Source organism: Zonotrichia leucophrys, chromosome 22 (genome assembly GCF_028769735.1).
Source record: "Zonotrichia leucophrys gambelii isolate GWCS_2022_RI chromosome 22, RI_Zleu_2.0, whole genome shotgun sequence".
Classification (NCBI taxonomy): Eukaryota; Metazoa; Chordata; class Aves; order Passeriformes; family Passerellidae; genus Zonotrichia; species Zonotrichia leucophrys.
In genome coordinates, this window is record NC_088191.1 from 3,046,698 (window position 1) to 3,070,172 (window position 23,475).

At 44.9% G+C, this 23,475-nt stretch overlaps 1 protein-coding gene across 2 annotated transcripts in view; it reads right to left on the minus strand.

Moving 5' to 3' along the window:
• The window catches only part of UNC5D (unc-5 netrin receptor D), a 115,761-nt gene that overhangs the window by 91,127 nt on the left and 1,159 nt on the right, over positions 1-23,475 (minus strand). The gene's annotated exons all lie outside the window — the stretch shown is intronic.

A 23,475-nucleotide genomic window follows, 5' to 3' on the forward strand; every position in this document is an offset into this window, starting at 1 on the left:
CACTTTTTATCTCTTGTTAAAAGCAATATAAAATTTTTATCTCTTCCTCTGTAGCCGCATAAACACGGAAAGCAAAACACGGCTGCCCTGGGGAGGGTTTGGATGGCCTGGCCGTGTTTGTTCCCTAAACCTCCCCTTTTATGGCCCCTGCATTGTCCCTGTGAAATGTCACCTGAGCTGGTGGCCATAAAGCGCCCCTGCAGCCGGGACAGCGCTCAGGGGACAGGGACAGCACTGACAGCGCCAATTGCTGCCTTTAATATTCATTAGTGCCAAACTGAGGCACAGCAAGGTGGGTTGTGCTGCCTCCTGGCCAGCCCTGAGGCACCTGGAACAAAACAACCCTGGAGCAATTCGGCTCTGGGGCTGGCATGGTCCCAAACCTCAAACCTCAAATCTCAAACCCCAACACAAACCCCAAACCCTAAACCTGAACGCCAACCTCAAACTCAAACCCCAAATCCAAACACCAAACCTCAACCCAAACCCAAAACCAAACCCCAAACCCAAATCCAAACACCAAACCACAAACCCAAATCCAAACACCAAACCTCAACCCAAACCCCAAACCACAAACCCTAAACCCAAAACCAAACCCCAAACCCAAATCCAAACACCAAACCTCAAACCCAAACCAAACCCCAAACCACAAACCCAAATCCAAACACCAAACCTCAAACCCCAAACCTAAATCTCAAACCCAAATCCCAAACCCAAACACCAAACCTCAAATCCAAACACCAAACCCAAAACCAAACCCCAAACCACAAACCCAAATCCAAACACCAAACCTCAAACCCCAAACCTAAATCTCAAACCCAAATCCCAAACCCAAATCCAAACACCAAATCCCAAACCACAAACCACAAACTCAAATCCAAACCCCAAATCCCAACCCCCAAACCTCAAACCTCAAATCCCAAACCTCAAACCCCAAACCCAAATCCCAACCCCCAAATCCAAAACCTCAAACCCAAACCCCTAAACCCCAAATCCCAAACCCCAAATTCCAAATCACAACCCCCAAACCCCAAATCCAAACCTCGAACCCCAAACCCCAAAACCCAAACCCCAAATCCCAAACCTCAAGCCCCAAACTCAAACCCCAAACCCCAAATCTGCAGGTCCAAGGCTCAGCACAAGGCGGATCCCAGCAGGGAAAATGAGCAGCAAAGTTGAGGCTGGCACGGGAAGTTGCTAAAATGAGAATTACAGGAAACAAAAATCCCACTGCCTCTGAAAGGAACAGATGATTCAGCCACATTGAGCAGCTTTGGGGGAAAATACCGGCTGTGGGGTCCTGTTCCCAAAAACGCTCCCGTCAGCACCTCCAGTCTGCCCAGTACAGCTCCTCCAGTGTGCCCAGTACAGCAGCTCCAGTGTGCCCAGTACAGCAACTCCAGTGTGCCCAGTATAGCACCCCCAGTATTCCCAGTACAGCATTTTCCAGTCTGCCCAGTACAGCAGCTCCAGTGTGCCCAGTACAGCAGCTCCAGTATTCCCAGTATAGCACCCCCAGTATTCCCAGTACAGCATTTTCCAGTCTGCCCAGTACAGCACCTCCAGTGTGCCCAGTGTGCCCAGTGTGCCCAGTACAGCAGCTCCAGTGTGCCCAGTACAGCTCCTCCAGTGTTCCCAGTACGGCAACTCCCAGCATCTCCCAGTGTGCCCAGCACAGCACCCCCAGTCTGCCCAGTACAGCAGCTCCAGTGTTCCCAGTACAGCAACTCCAGTGTGCCCAGTACAGCATCCCCAGTCTGCCCAGTACAGCAGCTCCAGTGTTCCCAGTACAGCACCCCCAGTCTGCCCAGTACAGCAGCTCCAGTGTTCCCAGTACAGCAACTCCAGTGTGCCCAGTACAGCACCCCCAGTCTGCCCAGTACAGCACCCCCAGTCTGCCCAGTACAGCTGCTCCAGTGTGCCCAGTATAGCAACTCCAACACTCCCAGTGTGCCCAGTACAGCAGCCTCAGTCTGCCCAGTACAGCTGCTCCAGTGTGCCCAGTACAGCAGCTCCCAGTCTGCCCAGTGTGCCCAAAGCAGCAGCTCCCAGCACTCCCAGTGTGCCCAGTACAGCACCCCCAGTGTGCCCAGTCTGCCCAGAACAGCAGTTCCAGTGTGCCCAGAACAGCACTCCCAGTCTGCTCAGTACAGCAGTTCCAGTGTGCCCAGTACAGCCCCTCCCAGTACTCCCAGTATGCCCAGTATGGCAACTCCCAGTCTGCCCAGTACAGCACCCACAGTGTGCCCAGTACAGCAGCTCCAGTGTGCCCAGTAGAATTTTGAGGATTTAGAATGGGGGTTCAAGAGGAAAAATGGTGGACTTCGGGTATGTCCTGTTCTCCTTCTCCTTCTCCTTCTCCTTCTCCTTCTCCTTCTCCTTCTCCTATATTCTTCTTGTCCTCCATCTTCTGCTGTGGTGGTGGCACTTTTGGGTTGGTTTAGAGTAGAGACAGACTGTCTAACATAGGTGATGGGTATTGGAAAATTATTGTAAATAAAGCACACGTAATTTTTAGTATAAAAAGCCAACAGCACCCCAAGGGCAGGGACTGTGCCACAACCCGACCTGCTGGACAGATCTCAGCAGGTCAGGGAAAGAATGGAATAGATCAGAGAAAATAAACAACTTGAAAAGCAGAACCGACAAATCTCGACTTATTTTTTTCGTTGTGGGGCTGGGAAAAAAGACTTTCTAACACCTCGGGAGTCATCTCAACCACAGAAACCCGAGAATTGTTGTCTTGTTGTGATAACAATTAGCAGATAACAATTAGCAGGATAACAACTACCGGGATAACGACCTCGAGCCACCAAAGGCAAAAATCCCGTTTTGGGGAAGCCTGCAGGGCTCTGACTGATGGCTCCGTAATTCGCTGTCACCTCCACGTTCCCCACTTCACGGATTTCCAAATGACACCGGAATTGTGTTGTTTGCACTTTGAATCTTGTAAAAAACCTCTCCGGCAGCCACACGCGTTCCACGGGGGAGGATTCCTAATTTATGTAAAGTATTACAGAAAATGATCTATATGACAGTTTGGTGTAAAATGCTAAATGCAAGTCATTACTCACTGAAGATAATTTGAGAGTATTGTGTCAGGGGAGACATTAGATTGCAGAGGATAAAAAGTTGGAATAGGTATTCACATATTTATCCACATTTGCATAATCAACTGCAGGAGGTGGTGGCTGCTCTCCTGGGCCCAACTAAAACACAATGAACTCAACAGCAGTTGGGAAACTTTCCATTATTTCCCAAACTATCCACACAATTCCTGGGTTGGGGTGGGGGTTTTTTGGGGTTTTTTTGGTTGGTTTTATGGGGGTTTTTTGGATTTGTGATTGGCCCATGTTGGATGTTTCTAATTAATGGCCAATCACAGTCCAGATGTCTCAGACTCTGAGAGTCACGAGCTTTTGCTATCATTCCACTTCTTTCCTTGCCAGCCTTCTGAAGAAATCCTTTCTTCTATTCTTTTAGCATAATTTTAATATATCATTGTCACAGACAGCTTTTCATGAAAAATTCTTTCCTTAGGATTTTTCCTCCTGAGAAGCTGAGAGGCTTCAGGAACAAAATGTAAACAATGGTTATCTGCTGCTGTGGAATGCAACAGGTGCATCTGTGATTGGTCTCATGGGGTTGTTTCTAATTAATGGCCAATCACAGTCAGCTGGCTTGGACACAGAGCCCGAGCCACAAACCTTTGTTATCATTCTCTATTTTTCTACTCTTAGCCAGCCTTCTGATGAAATCCTCTCTTCTATTCTTTTAGTATAGTTTTAACGTAATATGTATCATAAAATCATAAATCAGCCTTCTGAAACATGGAGTCAGATCCTTGTCTCTTCCCGCATCCTAAGACTGCTGTGAACACGGTCACATCCCAGAGATTCTGCTCTGGCTGTTCCCCGTGCAGATTTGGAGATGGAATCCCCCAAATCTCCATCAGCTGATGCCCTGTCCCAGAGCCAGGCACTGAGTGTGGGAATCCATAAAATCAGATTTTATCAATTCATAAAATCAGAGGGCTTTGGGAAAGTTCTGCTCAGAGACAGCAGAACTGTGGTTAGAGCTAAGCAGCCGCCATGAGATTGGTCAGCAGAAAAATCATGTAAGAAGTAGAAAAGTCAGGACAAATCGAACAATGGTTTGTGCATTAACACTTGTCTAGAATAGAATATTATCCTTTTTTTATATAGAAGGAGGAGGAGACCCACCTGTTGCATTCCACAGCAGCAGATAACCATTGTTTACATTTTGTTCCTGAGGCCTCTCAGCTTCTCAGGAGGGAAAAATCCTAAGGAAAGGATTTTTCATGAGAAGATGTCTGTGACACGGGGATTTGGTGCCCAAACCTGCTCTGGGATTTGGTGCAAAACCTCAGCTAATTCCTGCCCCATCCCTGCTGTCAGAGGTGGCTTTGGGGCTTTTCCAGCAGGATTTGCACTGCCAGGATTTGCAGAATTCCAGCCCTGGCCAGGCCCTCCCTGCAGACACAAAGTTCCCAGGGAATCCCTCACAGACATTTTCCCTGCTGGTGGATTCTAAAAGAACACGACAGAGGAGCTGCTCCAATGCTGCGTGCAGGAGTCGCCGCAAATTAAAAATTAAAAAAAGTATTCAGCAGCTCCAGAAAGAGTTCAAGCCCATCTGTTCCTGTAAATTACCTTTTGTTCCTTTATCTTAATGGAACCATATGCCAGGGGCTGGGAGCTGACAGCTGAGGGCTCCTGTCTCCTGCTCGGGATCCACAATTAACACAGAGCTTTAATCAGCGCCTCACACGCTCTGCACTCCCTGCCAGGGCTGGGGCAGAGCCCTGGGGATGATCCCAAGGTGTGAGCAGGGAAATCTGCAACTCCTTCCTTGCTTTGCTGCCTCACTGTTATTTATAACAAAGAATTTCCATGAATCCACAATGATTCAAGTTCATTTGGAGTTCCTGAAGTTTCTGTGAATTCTCCCAGTGAACCTGTGCTGGATTCATGCAGTTCCAGCAGCTCATGAGGACCATGGAGTGTTTTCCCAATTAACTGAGATGTAATAAATAAAAATTCCTGTTGGATAGGTGAGGAACCCCTTGCTTTGCTGGCTCACTGTTATTTATAACAAATAATTTCCATGAATCCACAACAATTAAAGTTCATTTGGAATCTGTGAAGTTTCCATCACAGTATCCAATGAACCTGTGCTGAAGTTCCAGCAGGTCATGAGGACCATGGAGTGTTTTTAATGGAGCTGAGATGCAATAAATGAAAATTCCCACTGGATAGGTGAGGAACCCCTTGCTTTTCTGACTCACTGTTATTTATAACAATTAATTTTACGAATCCACAACCATTAAAGTTCATTTGGAGTCCCTGAAGTTTCCATTCCATTCTCCAATGAACCTGTGCTGGATTCTCTGCGATTTGTGGAGCTCCGGCAGCTCATGAGGACCATGGAGTGTTTTCCCAATTAACTGAGATGTAATAAATGAAAATTCCTGTTGGATGGAAGGGAACAGCACACACTTGATCCCCCTGGAGAGGCACAGATGGGAAATCTCCCCCAGCCCTGCCTGGGCATTACAGACCCTGCACCAGCCCACACAAAATCAGGATTTGGGCTCCTCCAGGCTCCCAAGGAATTCCAGCATCCCCCTCAGCTCTGCCCCCCAGAACCACACACCAGGCCTGGCTTTAAGAAATAAAACCTAAAAAAAAAAATCCAAAAGAAACCCAAGGGCTTTGGCAATCTCGCTGTTTTGCTCGTTTTGTGTTTCAAATCCCACTCAGGAGACACAAAGATGGGCTCAGCCCAAACTGATCCCGGAATTTTCCTCCTCGAGGATGAGCTTCAATCCTGAGTGATAAAGGCTGGGAATGAGGGGTGATAAGGGCAGCAGAGCACATCTCCCTCCTTAATCTCCCTCCTTAATCTCCCTCCAGGGTTTATCTCCTCACAGCCCAGCCAGGCTGGGCGATCCCAAACCCAGCCCCGCTGCTGAAATGGGCTGGAATTGGGAAATTGTCCCTCTCTGTCCCCTGGTCTGTTTCCAGGCATTTTTCACCTTCAAAATGTGACATTTCCCAGCTTTAATAGCACCAAAAATGTCCTGGTTCCAGGCATTATTCAGTCTCAAAATGTGACATTTGCCAGCCTTAACGAGCCAATGTTACAGGAGGGAAAAAAGTCAATTAATGTGCAGCCACCCTCAAACCCAAACAAAACAGACAAACCAAAAAAAAACCCCAAAAAAACTCCAGCAAACCAAACAAAAATGTCAAACACAAAATCTGGAAAAAGGATTTACCCTAAAACCTGGGGGTTTAACCTAAACCCTGGGATGAGGATTTACCCCAAACTCTGGGATGAGAATTTACCCCCAACCCTGGCATGAAGATTTACCTCAATTGTCAGAACCTCCTCAGAGCCCAAACGCACAATTTAAAACCCAAGTAAAATTAAAATTAAATTAAATAAATAAAAAGAAAATAAAAATTGTTTTTTAAAATAATTAAAATAAAAGAAAATTAAAATAAATATTAAAAATATTAAATGAAAATTAAATACAAAATTCAATAAAAATTCAATAAAAATTCAATAAATTTAAATGAAAATTGAATGAAAAGTAAATGAAAAGTATATGAAAATTATATGAAAATTAAATGAAAATTAAATGAAAATTAAATGAAAATTAACCCTCTCCTCCTGAGGGGGACACAATGTTCCCTCCCAGCACCAATGTGACACCTGGGTCACACAGAGCCTGGCAGGGATGAGCAGAGCCCTTGCTCCACCTCTCCTGTTCATTAACAATAATAATAATAATAATAAATAATAAATAATAATTATTATTAATAATTAATAATAATTAATAATAATTAATAATAACCTGCTTCTCCAGCACCACCCAGGCAGGCAGGCATGGAAGGAAACAACAGGGGGAGCTCTGGGTGTCACCCTCGGTGTCACCTCCAGCACAGGAATTATCAGCTCTGTAATTTTTTAAAGCATTTTACTATTAAAGCCTGAAATATATTCAGAGCACCAAATGACACCTCCACTAAATGTGCTTTTCCAGCCCCTAGCCAAGTTTAAAAATAAACTTTGCATCTGTTAGCATTCTATTTCTGCATAAAAAGAGAGCAGAACAAATCCTTGTAATTTTTAAAGATAAAATACTCCGGTGAAGATAATGCCACCACTGCTGGGGAACTTCACAGCAGCCAGGAGTCCGTGCTCTAAACCTTTTTATGAGGTTTTAGTGCTTGGAAATGAAATTGTAAATGGGGAAGCACAGATTGCTTTGATTCAGGAAATTGTTGCCAATAAAGAGTTTACAAAGAAGGCGCTGCTGTCCCCGAGGTGTCGCGGGAAGAGCTCCCAAATCCTCGTGAAAATCATTGAGATTCCAGGGATGGAGCAGGAAAAATCCTGTGCAGGTGGAACAGGAGAGAGAGGCAGGGAGAGCTCAGTGCTGCTCTAATCACAGGAAAGAATAGGGGAAAAAAGGGAGAAGGAAAAAAAAATAAAAGGGAAGTAAAGGGAAAAGAGAAAAGAAAAGAGAAAGGAGAAGAGAAAATAAGAGAAGAGGGGAAGGAATGAAAATAAAAGGGAAAGGAAAAGGGGTAGGGGAAGGTTAAAGAGGGGAAGGAAAGAGAAAAAGGAAAGGAAAAGGGGAAAGAAAGGGAAAGGAAAAGGGGAAAGGAAAAGGGGAAAGGAAAAGGGGAAAGGAAAAGGGGAAAGGAAAAGGGGAAAGGAAAAGGGGAAAGGAAAAGGGGAAAGGAAAAGGGGAAAGGAAAAGGGGAAAGGAAAAGGGGAAAGGAAAAGGGGAAAGGAAAAGGGAAAGGAAAAGGGAAAGGAAAGGAAAGGAAAGGAAAGGAAAGGAAAGGAAAGGAAAGGAAAAGGGGAAAGGAAAAGGGGAAAGGAAAAGGGGAAAGGAAAAGGGGAAAGGAAAGGGGAAAGGAAAAGGGGAAAGGAAAAGGGGAAAGGAAAGGAAAGGAGAGGAAAGGAAAAGGGGAAAGGAAAAGGGGAAAGGAAAAGGGAAAGGAAAAGGGGAAAGGAAAAGGGGAAAGGAAAAGGGGAAAGGAAAAGGGGAAAGGAAAAGGGGAAAGGAAAAGGGGAAAGGAAAAGGGAAAGGAAAAGGGGAAAGGAAAAGGGAAAGGAAAGGAAAGGAAAGGAAAGGAAAGGAAAGGAAAGGAAAGGAAAGGAAAGGAAAGGAAAGGAAAGGAAAGGAAAGGAAAGGAAGGGAAGGGAAAGAAAGGAAAAGAAGAAAGGAAAAGAAGAAAGGAAAACAGAAAAAGGAAAAAGGAAAAAGGAAAAAGGAAAGAGGAAAGAGGAAAAAGGAAAGCTTTATTCGGAGCACTGGGTTCCTGGGCTCTCCAGCCACTGGAGCAGACTGCCCCAATCCCTGTGTACACAAATCCCTCTCAATCTGCTCTCTGGCCTGGCCATTGGCAGAGGGACAAAGGCAGGAGCACACTCAGAGTGAAGAGGCACCTCAGGCACACTCTGATCTCCTCTGCGCCACTCCAGGCCACAAAGCCAAGGGCTTGAACCAACTGGAAATTGCTGCTTGCTGGGAAACTCCTGACCCCGGCGAGATAAATTCCTCCAGGATGCATTCAGGAATCCAAACGAATCAAATAATGAATCAAACACCTCAGCTGATCTGCTCTGCTCTTTAAGTTGTTTTCCAGGCTGTTTCTCCTGGCTGCTGACCTGAGAATTCCCTTCCAGTGGGGACAAAGGGGAGGGAAAAGCTCTGCAGGCACAGCAGAGCGCAAACAGAGGGTGAACACCTGGGCAGGCACAGAGACAGCACTGAGAGAAATGCAAAGGGGCAAGGTATTGCCCAGAAAGGCTCCAGAAAAATATAAAAATAAAATAAAATAAAATAAAAATTAAAAACACAGCAAAATTGCCTCAGTGAGGAAACACAAAGCCAGCTTTGCCAGGAGCAAACCCTGAGCAGGAAAACAAAACTCCTGATCCCACTGGAGCTGCTCTCAAGGAGCCATCCCAAAGCCATCCAGGGTCTCAGCAGTTTGGGGTTTGGGGACAGGGAAATGCAGTTTGGGGTTTGGGAACAGAGAAAATGCACCTTGGGGTTTGGAAATAGGGTAAATGCAGTTATGGGGTTTGGGAACAGGGAGATGCAGTTTGGGGTCTGGGAACATTTGGATTTGGGGACAGGAAAATGCAGTTTGGGGGTTGGGAAAAGGGAAAAGTCACTTTGGAGTTTGGGAACATTGGGGTTTGGGAGCAGGGAAATGCACTTTTGGGGTTTGGGAACAGGGAGATGCAATTTGGGGTTTTGGAACAGGGAAAAGTCACTTTGGGGTTTGGGAACAGGGAGATGCAGTTTTGGATTTGGGAACATTGGAGTTTGGGAACAGAGAAAATGCACCTTGGGGTTTGGAAATAGGGTAAATGCAGTTTTGGGGTTTGGGAACAGGGGAAATTCACTTTGGGGTTTGGGAACATTGGGGTTTGGGAACAGGGAAAAGGCAGTTTGGGATTGGGAACAGGGAGATGCAGTTTGGGGTCTGGGAACATTTGGGTTTGGGGACAGGGAAATGAAGTTTTGGGGTTTGGGAACAGGGAGAAGGCAGTTTAGGGTTTGGGAGCAGGGAAAATGCACCTTGGGGTTTGGGAATAGGGTAAGTGCAGTTTTGGGGTTTGGGAACATTGGGGTTTGAGAACAGGCAGATGCAGTTTGGGAACAGGGAAAATGTAATTTAGGGTTTGGGAATAGGGTAAGTGCAGTTCTGGGTTTGGGAACATTGAGGTTTGGGAAACAGGGAAAAGGTGGTTTGGGAACAGGAAAATGCAGTTTGGGGTTTGGGAACAGGGAAAAGGCACTTTGGGGTTTGGGAACATTGGGGTTTGGGATCATTGGGTTTTAGGAACAGGAAGATGCAGTTTGGGATTGGGAACAGGGAAAAAGGCGGTTTGGGAACAGGGAAATGCAGTTTAGGGCTTGGGAGCAGGGAAAATGCACCTTGGGGTTTGGGAATAGGGTAAGTGCAGTTCTGGGGTTTGGGAACATTGGGGTTTGGGGACATTGGGGTTTGGGGTCCCCCCGGGCCCTCCAGCCCTGCTGCTCCTCAGGACACCCCAGGGGAAGCTGCAGTGAAATCACCCTGGATTAGACACCAACTCCCCACCAGGGACGATTTTATCAGCAAATCCTTTCCCACCAACTCTGGGATTCCTCCCTTCTTTGATCCTCGAATATTAAAGATGTTTTTGTGCTTTGAAGGTGTAAAATCCAGGACTTTGTTTCCAGGCAAGAACTCGGATCCAGGAGGAAATTTCAGTGCTTCAAGCAGGTTGTTATTATTTTTAATATCACCATCCATTAACAGAGCTAAATATTGATTGCTTTTTGACATGTTATTGATAAAACCACTTTTTTTTTTATGCCATTTACTCCCTCAGACATCACTCAGCTTTAAATTAATTATTTCAATTATTTCAAATGGAATTATTAGTTAAATTACAAGCGGCGGCGATTTAAATTGTTATGAATAAATAACAATTTAGGAGGTCAACAAGTGTTTTAATTGGTTTTAATTTGTAGGTGGCAAACATCCTCTCGGAGTAATGAGAAGAAAATGGATCCGGATCCAGAGGTGAATTTTCAGCTTTTCACTGCCCAGACCCAACCTCATCACAAATTAAGTAATTGGTTCCTGGTGCAGATAAAAGGGGCCTGGACAAGCACTCGATTTTCCCTTTTATCTTTTTTGAAGGACAATTATTTGTTCTGCATTAGAGCTGTGTTCATCCTCCCACAGCATCATTGCTTTGAATGGGAGAGAGAGAGAGAAAAAATGACAACAAAACCAAGAGTTCAGGGCCAGAAAATAACAATAAAAAATAACAACAGAACCAAGAGTTCAGGGCCAGAAAATAACAATAAAAAATAACAACAAACCCAAGAGTTCAGGGCCAAAAAATAACTAAAACCAAAACAAAACAAAAAACCAACAAAAATAACAACAAACCCAAGAGTTCAGGGCCAGAGCAGCTGCAGGAATTGTCATTTTCAGCGCACCAAAACCAGATTTCTGTGCCTTTTATTAACACAAAAATCAGATTCCTGTGCCTTTTATTGACACCAAACCCAGCCCTGGCACAGTTCCTGGTGGTGACTCCAAACACCCCAGGAAAATATCACCATAATTCACCTTCATAAATCATAGAAAAACCAGATTTCTGTGCCTTTTATTGACACCAAAACCAGATTTCTGTCCCTTCTATTGACACAAAACCCCAGATTTCTGTGCCTTTTATTGACCCAAAAATCAGATTTTTGTGCCTTTTATTGACACCAAACCCAGCCCTGGCACAGTTTCTGCTGGTAACTCCAAACACCCTATGAAAATATCGCCCTAAATCACCAAAATTGCCATTTCCTGCAGCTTTTACTGCCAGAGATTCCCCAGGAGCTGCCTGGCTTGCTCAGGACACCTTCCAGGTTAAATAAAGAGCAAAAATAAAATAAAGAGCTTGCAGAAACCCAGCGTGGCCAGCAGCAGCCATAAAACATTTTAAGTGAGCTCTCATTTAAACACAACCTCACTGGAACAGCAGATTTAGCTCCGTTTCACATTTATCTGGTTCAAATTCACCCAGAGAAGTCTCTTGTGTGTTAAAAGTTTTTAAAATCAGACCCAAACCCGCTGCATTTCAGCCCAAATGTTCTTTCTGCATCCATGAGTCAAAGCCACCTTGTCAAGTGGGGTTTTTTTTGCACTGATTAATTTTAATTTAATTTTTTTTTTGTGGTGATTAATTTTTCAGGAATTATCTGAAAATGCCACTTGAAAAGAGGAGGGGGAAAGCCACGAATGGGGGGGAAAAGGAATTAAAAAATGAGGAAAGGGAATGGAAAAGGGAAAAGGGAAAAGGGAAAAGGGAAAAGGGAAAAGGGAAAAGGGAAGGAAAAGGAAAGGGGAAGGAAAGGAAGAAGGAAAGGGAAAAGGAAAAGGGAAAGGAAAAGGAAAAGGGAAAGGAAAGGGAAAGGAAAGGAAAGGAAAGGGAAAAGGGAAAAGGGAAAAGGGAAAAGGGAAAAGGGAAAAGGGAAAAGGGAAAAGGGAAAGGAAAAGGGAAAAGGGAATGGGAAAGGGAAAAGGGAAAAGGGAAAAGGGAAAAGGGAAAAGGGAAAAGGGAAAAGGGAATGGAAAAGGGAAAAGAAAAGGAAAAGGGAAAAGGGAAAAGGGAAAAGGAAAAGGGAAAAGGGAAAAGGGAAAAGGGAAAAAAAGGGAAAAGGGAAAAGGAAAAGGGAAAAGGGAAAAGGGAAAAGGGAAAAGGGAATGGAAAAGGGAAAATGAAACAGGAAAAGGGAAAAGGGAATGGGAAAGGGAAAAGGGAAAAGGGAAAAGGGAATGGAAAAGGGGGAAAGGGGGAAAGGGGAAAAAGGGGAAAGGAAAATGGGAAAGGAAAATGGGAACACAGCCCAGGAACTGTGACATTTCCATGCCCAAGGGCTGGAAGGATGCTTTAATCAGAGCTGCAGAGCAAAGAAAATGCCTCAAAAATCAACCTGGAAGGAAAAATCTCCAGGAGCAGAAAAAGCAGAAAGGAGCAAATATCCCTAAACCAAAGGTCTGGGGAGGCAGAAGGGGCAGAGAGGGAGATCCAGGAAAAATATAAACCTGGAAAAGTCCCCTCAGCATTGAGAGGCACTGCTAGCACCCCAAAAATGTCAAAAATAGCAATGCGAGGGTTGCTGATAAATGAAATTAGACATTGGAAGATGAAAGAAACAATGGGGAAGAAAAAACCCTAAATTCTGTAAGAATTAAAAATTGAAAGGGAAGGTTATAAATTAGAGGGGAATTTTTGGTATCAGGTGTATTGAGAAGTCTGAACCTCTCAAGTACCTCAGAAATGGGGAAAAACCCCTAAATTCAGTAAGAATTAAAAATTTAAGGGAGGGTTGTGCATTAGAGGAAAATGTTCAGTATCCAGTGTTCTGGGAAGTCTGAACCTTTCAAGTACTTCAGAAATGGGGAAAACCCCCTAAATTCCATAAGAGTTAAAAATGAAAAGGGAGGGTTATACATTAGAGGGGAATCTTTGGGATCAGGTGTTCTGGGAAGTCTGAACCTCTCAAATACCTCAGAAATGGGGAAAGAGAGAAGGGAAATGTGGCTGGAAATTGGGATAAAAGGGAGGCTGCATCCTTCAAAAATCTGAGAGACCCCAGGGGATGCCCCATGGCCTCTGCCTTGATTGGAATAAAGTCAAAGGACTCCTCTGTCTCCTTTTTGGACATAAACCTCTGGTGTTTGTGGGTTAATTTTCCCAACATTTGTGAAATAAAAATAAAATTCGCATTTTCCCCAGCGCAGGGACGGTGACAGCGATGTCCCCGTTACCAGCCCGGGGTTTGTGCCAGCCCGGGCAGGGCTGCAGGGCAGAGGTCGAGGCCGATGGAATGCACTGACAGCACAAATCCAGCGGAAAAAACCTCAATTCACATGCAATTAAATCACCCTGAAGGGAAAAAAACAAAAAAAAAAAAAAACAACCCAGCAGGACAACGCTGTGTGAGCAAACTCCTCTGGGATTCTCTGCCCTCTCTGGAGCCCTTCTTGAGGGGAAAATCCAAATAAAAATTCCTGATGTTTTTCCCCCAAATCCCAGCAGGTTCTGTCCTGAAATTCAGAGCACTCAGGTGCTCCCACCCAAGCAGGACAGGACAGGAAAAATCTGATTTTAGGGCAGGAAAATTCTGATTTTAGGGCATTCAGGAGAGCTATGAGAACAGCGGATCCACCAGGAACAGGGCCTGGAATAATTAAAATAAAAATTCCTGATGTTTTTCCCCCACATTCCCACAGATCCTGTCCCTAAATTCAGAGCACTCAGCGGCTCTCACCTGCTTGGGTGGCAAATGTGAGGAAAAGTGAGGAAAAGAGGAATATAAACTCTGGGAAGGGAGGAAAATAGGGATAGAAATCTCTAGGAAGGGAGGAAAAGAGGAATATAAACCTTGGGAAGGGAGGAAAAGAAGAATAGAAACACCAGTGAAGAAAATAGGGATACAATCTCTAGGAAGAGAGGAAAATACGGGTACAAATCCCTGGGAAATGAGGAAAAGGGGAATATAAATCACTGGGAAGGGAGGAAAGTAGGGATACAAATCGGGAAATAGAGATACAAACCCTGGGAAGGGAGGAAAAGGAGAATAAAATCTCTGGGAAGGAAGGAAAAGAAGGAAGGAAGGGAAGGGAAGGGAAGGGAAGGGAAGGGAAGGGAAGGGAAGGGAAAAGGAAGGAAGGGGAAGGGAAGGGAAGGGAAGGGAAGGGAAGGGAAGGGAAGGGAAGGGAAGGGAAGGGAAGGGAAGGGAAGGAAGGAAGGAAGGGAAGGAAGGGAAGGGAAGGGAAGGGAAGGAAGGAAGGGAAGGGAAGGGAAGGGGAAGGAAGGGAGGGAAGGGAAGGGGGAAGGGAAGGGAAGGGAAGGAGGAAGGAGGGGGGGAAGATGAGGAAGGGAAGGGGGAAGGAAGGAGGAAGGAAGGAAGGAAGGAAGGAAGGAAGGAAGGAAGGAAGGAAGGAAGGAAGGAAGGAAGGAAGGAAGGAAGGAAGGAAGGAAGGAAGGAAGGAAGGAAGGAAGGAAGGAAGGGACAAAAGGCACTTTGGGCCTTTTTGCTACAAAATAAAAACCCCAATAATTCCAAGCAGTTTCTGTGTAATTTTACAGAGGAGAAAAAGCCTTTGCAGAATTAGCACGTCTTAAGGAAATCTCCCAACAATAATCCTCCCAAATCCTGCTCCCCAGACGTCTGCAGCACTCCGGGAACCTCACAAGAGCACGAAATAAAACATTTCCCTGTAGAAATGATGCCTTAAATTCCAGATTTTCTATTTTTTACATCCTCAGAGTTCAGTAACTCTGAGCTTTGTGTTGTTTGCAAGTTCTTTTCACAGGGAGGGCAGACAAAATAATTCCTTTTTCATCTTGGGACCAAGGACAAGCTCCAGGCCCAAAAAAAGTGTAAATAACTGAATTTAGGAGAAAAAAACAAGGATGGGATTTGATAACCTGAATCTGTAATTAGATAATTAACCCCAATATGCAAATGGAGCAGAACTTATAAAAGTGACAGACCCGGAGACCAGTTGTGCAAAAAAAAAAAAAATTAATTAATTAAGGGTGATGATTTCAAAGTGTAATTAAGGGTAATTCCCTGCATGGAAATTCCTGGAACTATTTGGCATTAAACTATATTGGGCAAGTCAGTGGATTTAATAATAAAAGTTTCTTAATTAAAAACATTTTTGGGTGGCTCAAAAGCCAGGAAAGGAAACCTTCATCACCTTTGTGCAGGTAAATTCCAGGAGCTCAGGCACCTCTGCCTGCTCCAAAATGGGATTTATTGGTGGGAACTGAGGGGACACAAAAAGGGATTTATTGGGGGGACGATGGGACAAAAAAAGGGATTTATTTGGGGTAATTTTGGGGGTAAATTACTTTTGTGCAGGTAAATTCCAGGTGTTCACCTCTGACTCCCTGCCTGCTCCAAAAAGTGATTTATTGGGGGGAGCTGAGGGGACAAAAATGGAGTTTATTGGGGGTGTGAGGGGACAAAAAAAAATGGAGTTTATTGGGGGTGTGAGGGGACAAAAAAAGGGATTTTGGGGGGGAGCTGAAGGGACAAAAAAAAAGTGATTTTTGGGGGAGATGAGAGGACACAAAAAGGGATTTTTTGGTGGAAACTGAGGGGATACAGAAAGTGATTTTTTTGTGGAACTGAGGGGATACAAAAAGGGATTTACTGGGGAGGTGATGGGATACAAAAAGGGATTTATTGGGGAGGTGGTGGGACAAAAAGGGATATTTGGGAGGAGCTGAGGGGACACAAAAAAGTGATTTACTGGGGGTAATTTTGGGGGTAATTTACCTTTGTGCAGGTAAATTCCAGGTGTTCACCTCCGACTCCCTGCGTGCTCCAAAAAGTGATTTATTGGGGGGAGCTGAGGGGACAAAAAATGGGGTTTATTGGGGGTGTGAGGGGACAAAAAAAGGGATTTTTTGATGGAAACTGATGGGACAAAAAGAGATTCATTGGTGGGAGATGATGGGACACTAAAGGGGATTTTTGGGAGGAGCTGAGGGGACACAAAAAGGGATTTTTTGGGGGGGTTATGGGACTCAAAAAGGGATTTTTTTTTAGTGGAAACTGATGGGAAACAAAAAGTGATTTTTCAGGGGAGATGAGGGGACACAAAAAGGGATATTTTGGTGGAAACTGATGGGACACAAAAAGGGATTTTTTTTGGTGGAGCTGGGAGGACACAAAAAGTGAATTTGGGGGGAACTGAGGGGACACAAAAATAAATTTTTTGGGGGGAACTGAGGGAACACAGAAAGGGATTTATGGGTGGAAATAAAGGGACACAAAAAGAGATTTTTGGGGGGAGGTGAGGGGACACAAAAAGTGATTTTTGATGGAAATTGAAGGGACACCGAAAGTGTTTTTTGGTGGAAACTGAGGGGACACAAAAAGCGATTTATTGGTGGAAACTGAGGGGACACAAAAAGGGACTTTTGGGGGGTTGTGGGACTCAAAAAGGGAATTTTTGGTGGAATCTGTTGGGCCACAAAAAGGGATTTTTTGGGTGGAGCTGGGAGGACTCTCAGTGTGATTTTGGGGGAAACTGAGGGGACACAAAAATAAATTTTTTGGAGGAACTGAGGAACACAGAAAGGGATTTATTGGTGGAAAAAAGGGGACACAAAAAGAGATTTTTGATGGAAATTGAGGGGACACAAAAAGTGATTTTTGATGGAAATTGAAGGGACACCAAAAGTGTTTTTTTGGTGGAAACTGAGGGGACACAAAAAGTGATTTTTGATGGAAATTGAAGGGACACCAAAAGTGTTTTTTGGTGGAAACTGAGGGGACACAAAAAGCGATTTATTGGTGGAAACTGAGGGGACACAAAAAGGGACTTTTTGGGGGTCGTGGGACTCAGAAAGGGAATTTTTGGTGGAAACTGATGGGACACAAAAAGGGATTTTTTTGGGTGGAGCTGGGAGGACTCTCAGTGTGATTTTGGGGGAAACTGAGGGGACACAAAAATAAATTTTTGGGGGGAACTGAGGGAACACAGAAAGGGATTTATGGGTGGAAATAAGGGGACACAAAAAGAGATTTTTGGGGGGAGGTGAGGGGACACAAAAAGTGATTTTTGGTGGAAATTGAGAGGACACCAAAAGTGTTTTTTGGTGGAAACTGAGGGGACACAAAAAGGGACTTTTGGGGGGTTATGGGACTCAAAAAGGGAATTTTTGGTGGAATCTGATGGGACACAAAAAGGGATTTTTTGGGTGGAGCTGGGAGGACTCTCAGTGTGATTTTGGGGGGAACTGAGGGGACACAAAAATAAATTTTTTGGAGGAACTGAGGAACACAGAAAGGGATTTATGGTGGAAATAAGGGGACACAAAAAGAGATTTTTGGGGGAGGTGAGGGACACAAAAAGTGATTTTTTATGGAAATTGAAGGGACACCAAAAGTGTTTTTTGGTGGAAACTGAGGGGACACAAAAAGCGATTTTTGATGGAAATTGAGGGGACACCAAAAGTTTTTTTTGGTGGAAACTGAGGGACACAAAAAGTGATTTTTGATGGAAATTGAAGGGACACCAAAAGTGTTTTTTTGGTGGAAACTGAGGGGACACAAAAAGGGACTTTTGGGGGGTTGTGGGACTCAAAAAGGGAATTTTTGGTGGAATCTGATGGGACACAAAAAGGGATTTTTTGGGTGGAGCTGGGAGGACTCTCAGTGTGATTTTGGGGGAAACTGAGGGGACACAAAAAGAGATTTTTGGGGGGAGGTGAGGGGACACAAAAAGTGATTTTTGATGGAAATTGAGGGGACACCAAAAGTGATTTTTTGGTGGAAACTGATGGGATACAAAAAGTGTTTTTTGGTGGAAACTGAGGGGACACAAAAAGGGACTTTTGGGGGGTTATGGGACTCAAAAAGGGAATTTTTGGTGGAATCTGATGGGACACAAACCCTCCCTGAGCCCCCCGTGGCACAAGCAGAGCAGTAACAGCACAAATGAAGCATTTCTGCGTTGGAGGCAGACGAATGTGACCATCTGCTCCTGCAGCAGCCCAAAGCCTCCGGAACAGCAGCCTCTGGTGTCAACATCCTGCTCCTTCCACCAGAAACTGGGCTAAAAATACAGAAAACGCTCAGCCAGGGGCCCCCGGGGCTCCTCTGCTCGGTGATTTTCCATCTGGGCATAAATCACATTATTTGTGAGAGGAACACGCCCTGATAAAGGGTCAGGGCTCAGATATTCCTGCCCAAAGTCACTTTTTCTCTCTGAATTCTCTCCCAAATTCTGTCACAGCACAAAAAACAGAGGAAATCCAGGATGGGACAGAACCCCTGACACAATAATTCCACTCCTGACACTCAGCTTTGTTCTGCAGACCCCAAATTCCCCCAAATTTAGGGGAAATAATCTTTATTCCAAAACCTGAGTGCTCCAAAAGCTCCAGAGCTGCAGCACAGCCTGGGAGATGGGGAATGGGAAGGGAGCTCATTTCCTGAGAGGTTGAAATAAAATTGTAAAAAAAAAATGAAATTCAATAATATAAATATAAAGAATATGAATATAATATAATGGTTGAAATAAAATAGAAAATGACATTCAATAATATAAATATGAATATAAATAATATAAATATAATATATAGGTTGAAATAAAACTTTAAAAATGAAATTCAATAATATAAATACGGAGCCCCCAAATTCCCCCAAATTTGGAGGAAATAATCTTTATTCCAAAACCTGAGTGCCCCAAAAAGCTCCAGACCTTCAGCACACTCTGGGAAGGGAGCTCATTCCCTGGGACGTTGAAATAAAATAAAAAATATTAAATACAATAATATAAATTTAAATAATATAAATATAATATAAAGGTAGAAATAAAATTTAAAAAAAATAAATTCAGAATTATAAATACAGAGACCCCAATTTCGTGTGGTTTAGAGGAAATAATCCTTGTTCCAAAGCCTGAGTCCCCCAAAAAGCTCCAGACCTGCAGCACACGCTGGGACATGGGGAATGGGAAGGGAGCTGATTCTCTGAGAGGCTGAAATAAAATTAAAGAAAAATAAATTCAAAACTATAAATATAAATAATAAACATATAAATATAATATAAAGGTTGAAATAATAAAAATGAAATTCAATAATATAAATACAGAGCCCCCAAATTCCCCCAGATTTGGAGGGAATAATCTTTATTCCAAAGCCTGAGTGCCCCAAAAAGCTCCAGACCTGCAGCACAGCCTGGGAATGGAGCTCATTCCTTGGGAGGTTGAAATAAAATAAATTAAAAAATGAAACTCAATAATATAAATATTGATGGGGAAGCCCACACGAGGCACTGCAGGGGAGTGGGAGGACAGCTGGGAGCAGAGCTTGTGGTTGTTATTTTAATGAACATTTCATCCTAACGAGACCAAAATACAGAAAACACCAAAAATACAGAAATTCCAGAAATTCCTGCATGGAGCAGAGCCAGGACAGCTCCAGCAGCTCCAGGTCTGGCCTGGGTTTGTGTTTATCCCGTGCCAAGCTATCAATGCTGGGCTATTGGAAACACCTGGAGAGCCGATCAATCAATCCAGGGGTGGTATTGATTATCCTGTGGTATTATTGATATTATCCTGTGGTATTATTGATATTAGCCTGTGGTATTATTGATATTAGCCTGTATAATTATTGATGTCAGCCTGTGTTATTATTGATACAGGACCTGTGTTATTATTGATATTTTATTGATATCAGCCTGTGTTATTATTGATATTATCCTGTGTTATTACTGATATGAGCCTGTGTTATTATTGATATCAGTCTGTGTTATTACTGATAATAATATTATCTATATTATCCTGTAATATTATCCTGTGTTATTACTGATATTAGCCTGTATTATTATTGATATTAACCTGTGTTATTATTGATATTAATCTGTGTTATTATTGATATTAGTCTGTGTTATTATTGATATTAACCTGTGTGATTATTGATATCAGCCTGTGTTATTACTGATATTAGTCTGTGTTATTATTGATATTAGTCTGTGTTATTACTGATATCAGCCTGTTATTATTGATATTAACCTGTGTTATTATTGATATCAACCTGTTATTATTGATATTAGTCTGTGTTATTATTGATATTAACCTGTGTTATTATTGATATCAACCTGTTATTATTGATATTAGTCTGTGTTATTATTGATATCAACCTGTTATTATTGATATTAGTCTGTGTTATTATTGATACAGGGCCTGTGCCCTCAGCTGGGGCTGGCACAGCAGAAATGTCCCACCAGGAGCTGCTGAACGTCCCCAAACTGCCCCAAAACTGCCCAAAACTGCCCCAAACCATCAGAAATGGGCAGAGCCAAGGAACAGCCACCCCCAGAGTGGCCCTGCCCCAAATCCCAGCCCCTTGAGGATCAACAATTGGGGGTTCATCCAATTTCCATCATTAAATTCAGGACAAAAGCACCAATCTGGGCACCCCAGCCCTGCCCTCACCGCCAGACCCATCCCCACACCACCACAAGTTGCTGGTTTTACCCAAACCCAGCCTTGTTCCTCTGGAGAATTTTTAAATTTTTTTATTTCTTTGTCCTGCTGGACAGCTCCACTGTAAGCAGAGAGATCAGAGCTTCTCACGGCCAAAAAAAAACAAATTAAAACTCCCCAAAGCCACAGGAACGCTCCCTGCCCACAGAGCCGCCCCATCTTCACTTTATCAGCACGAAAATCCCCAAACAATGCTCATTTAGCACCAAACCGAGCAGGAAAACCCCCAAACAAATCTCGTTTAGCCCCAAACCCACCCGGATCTCTGTGATCTGAGGCACAGCTCGGAGGTGCAGCAGGGAATTCACAGAATTCAGACATCTCCATTCAAAAATGAGTCTGGAGGCATCAGTGAGATAACAAATATTAGTGACTCTCTCCTCCAGTTTCCAGCCTGTCAGGGCAATTTTTTTGCTGTAAAAACACAAGCCCAGAGGTATCCATGGATATTCATTCCAACAGATTTCAAACACCATGCCAGGGGTTTCTACAACCGCTCCATTTGTCTTTAATCCCCGCTCAGAACAAGAGATCTGAGCACAATCTGTCTCTGAGGCAGCTTGGAGACAACTTCATAAACCAAACCCTCCCAGCTCCGGGCTTGGAGCTGAGCTTTCGCTGCTCCAGCCACCAAAGTGCCCAAAAATCAATGTTCTGCCCCAAAACCATGCCCAAACCCCTGCCCCAGCCCAGAACTCCAAATATCCAACCTGAGTTTTTAATTAAAGAGCTGGAATTTGTTGCTTGGCAGCACCAGGAGCATCCTCCAGCCCCGTGGTGGGAAATTCCAGCTCCTGAGCTGGAGCTGCCAGAGGTTGGGAGGCACAGAGGGCACCTCCAGCACTGATTTAGGCACACAATCGATTATACTTTGGTTGATCAAATTATAATAAAACTCAGGAATTATTATTTTCCATTCTACTCTGGTTATTTATTTCGCTGCCCTTTAAGTTGGTGGGGTTCTGGGGGTTGGTTGGGGGGTTCTTTTCCTCCACCAAAACACCCCCAACAGCCCTCTAAACGACTGGTGGGGTTTTGTGGGTTGGTTGAGGTTCTTTTCCTCACCCAAAACATCCCCCAAAAAGCAAATTCTGGCTGTTAAAATCCTCCTGGCTTTGCCTTTACTGGAGACAATTTAGGGACAGGTCCGGGCAGGTGAGGTGGCCAGGGAACATAACAAAATCCAGGAATTATTATTTTCCATTCTACTCTGGTTATTTATTTCACTGCCCTCCAAACTGGTGGGGTTTGGGGTTTTTTCGTCCCCCAAAAAAGCACATTTTGGCTGTTACACAAAATCCTCCTGGCTTTACCTCTACTGGAGCAAATTCAGGGAGAGGTCCAGGCAGGTTGAGAGAGCCAGGGAGTATAACAAAACCCAGGAATTATTATTTTCCATTCTACTCTGGTTATTTATTTCACTGCCCTCTACACTGGTGGGGTTCTGGGAGTTGGCTGGGGGTTCTTTTCCTCTCCCAAAAGCACATTTTGGTTGTTAAAATCCTCCTGGCTTTGCCTTTGCTGGAGACAATTCAGGGAGAGGTCTGGGCAGGTGAGGGGGCCAGGGAGGCACAAGGCTGTGGCTACACCTGAGGATGGTCTCCCCTACAGGGGCTGTTGTTTCCTCCCCCAAAACACCCCCAAAAAAAGCACATTTTGGCTGTTACACAAAATCCTCCCAGTTTTGCCTCTGCTGGAGCCAATTCAGGGAGAGGTCCGGGCAGGTAAAGTGGCCAAGGAGGCTCCAGGGTGGCACAAGGCTGTGGCTACACCTGAGGATGGTCTCACCTACAGAGAGCAGAACCCATAAATTCCAAAAAATTGAAGGAAAAAGGAAATCCAAAGGAACTGGAAGGAAAAAGGAAATCCAAAGGGAAAGGGAAGGAAAAAGGAAATCCAAAGGAACTGGAAGGAAAAAGGAAATCCGAAGGGAAAGGGAAGGAAAAAGGAAATCCAAAGGGAAATGGAAGGAAAAAGGAAATCCGAAGGGAAATGGAAGGAAAAAGGAAATCCAAAGGGAAATGGAAGGAAAAAGGAAATCCGAAGGGAAATGGAAGCGCAGACCCCACCGATGTGCAGAGGGAGAGCTCGGCTGCGAGGAGCTGCACAGTCGGATCGCTGCGCTGTGCAGGCAGCAGCGCTGGTGCTGAACATCACAGAGATGCTCACGGCAGCAGGATCCTTCCTCCAAAGGCAGGACACAGCCCCGCCCGCACATCCCCGCACCTCCAGCGCCCGGAGCAGCCCCGGCAGCCCCGCCGAGGGAGCGGGAGCCCGGGCGGTGAGGGCTGCTGGCATCCTCTGCTGGGTGCCATGAGGAGGTGACTGCCCTCCGGTGATTTACCAGCGAAAAGTTAAATAAAATCACCCAAAAAAAGGACTCGGAGCATCTCCGGTACACGGGAAACAGATTGGAAACAGATCCACCCGCCTGTGCGCATCGGCCAGAGGCATCCAGGGGAGAGACCGAGCCCCCCGAGCCCGTCCCAGGACAGCCCGAGCGGGTCCCTGAGTCTGTACCGGGACAGCCCGAGAGGTGTCCGGGCCCGGAGGCGGCCCCGGCCCCGCGGGATGCCCGCGGCTGCTGCCCCGCACAGCGCGGAGCGCTCCGAGCGCGGAGCCGCAGCCTGCGGGGATGGGATGCGCCCCAAGAGCCGAACGGCCGCGACCACCCTGAAACCACGACCGGGACCACCCTGAGACCATCCCGGAATCACGGCCGGGACCACCCCGAGACCATGGCCGGGATCATCCCAGGACCACAACGGGACCACGGCCGGGATCACCCCAAGACCATCCCGGAATCACGACTGGGATCACACCGAGATCACGACCAAGATCACCC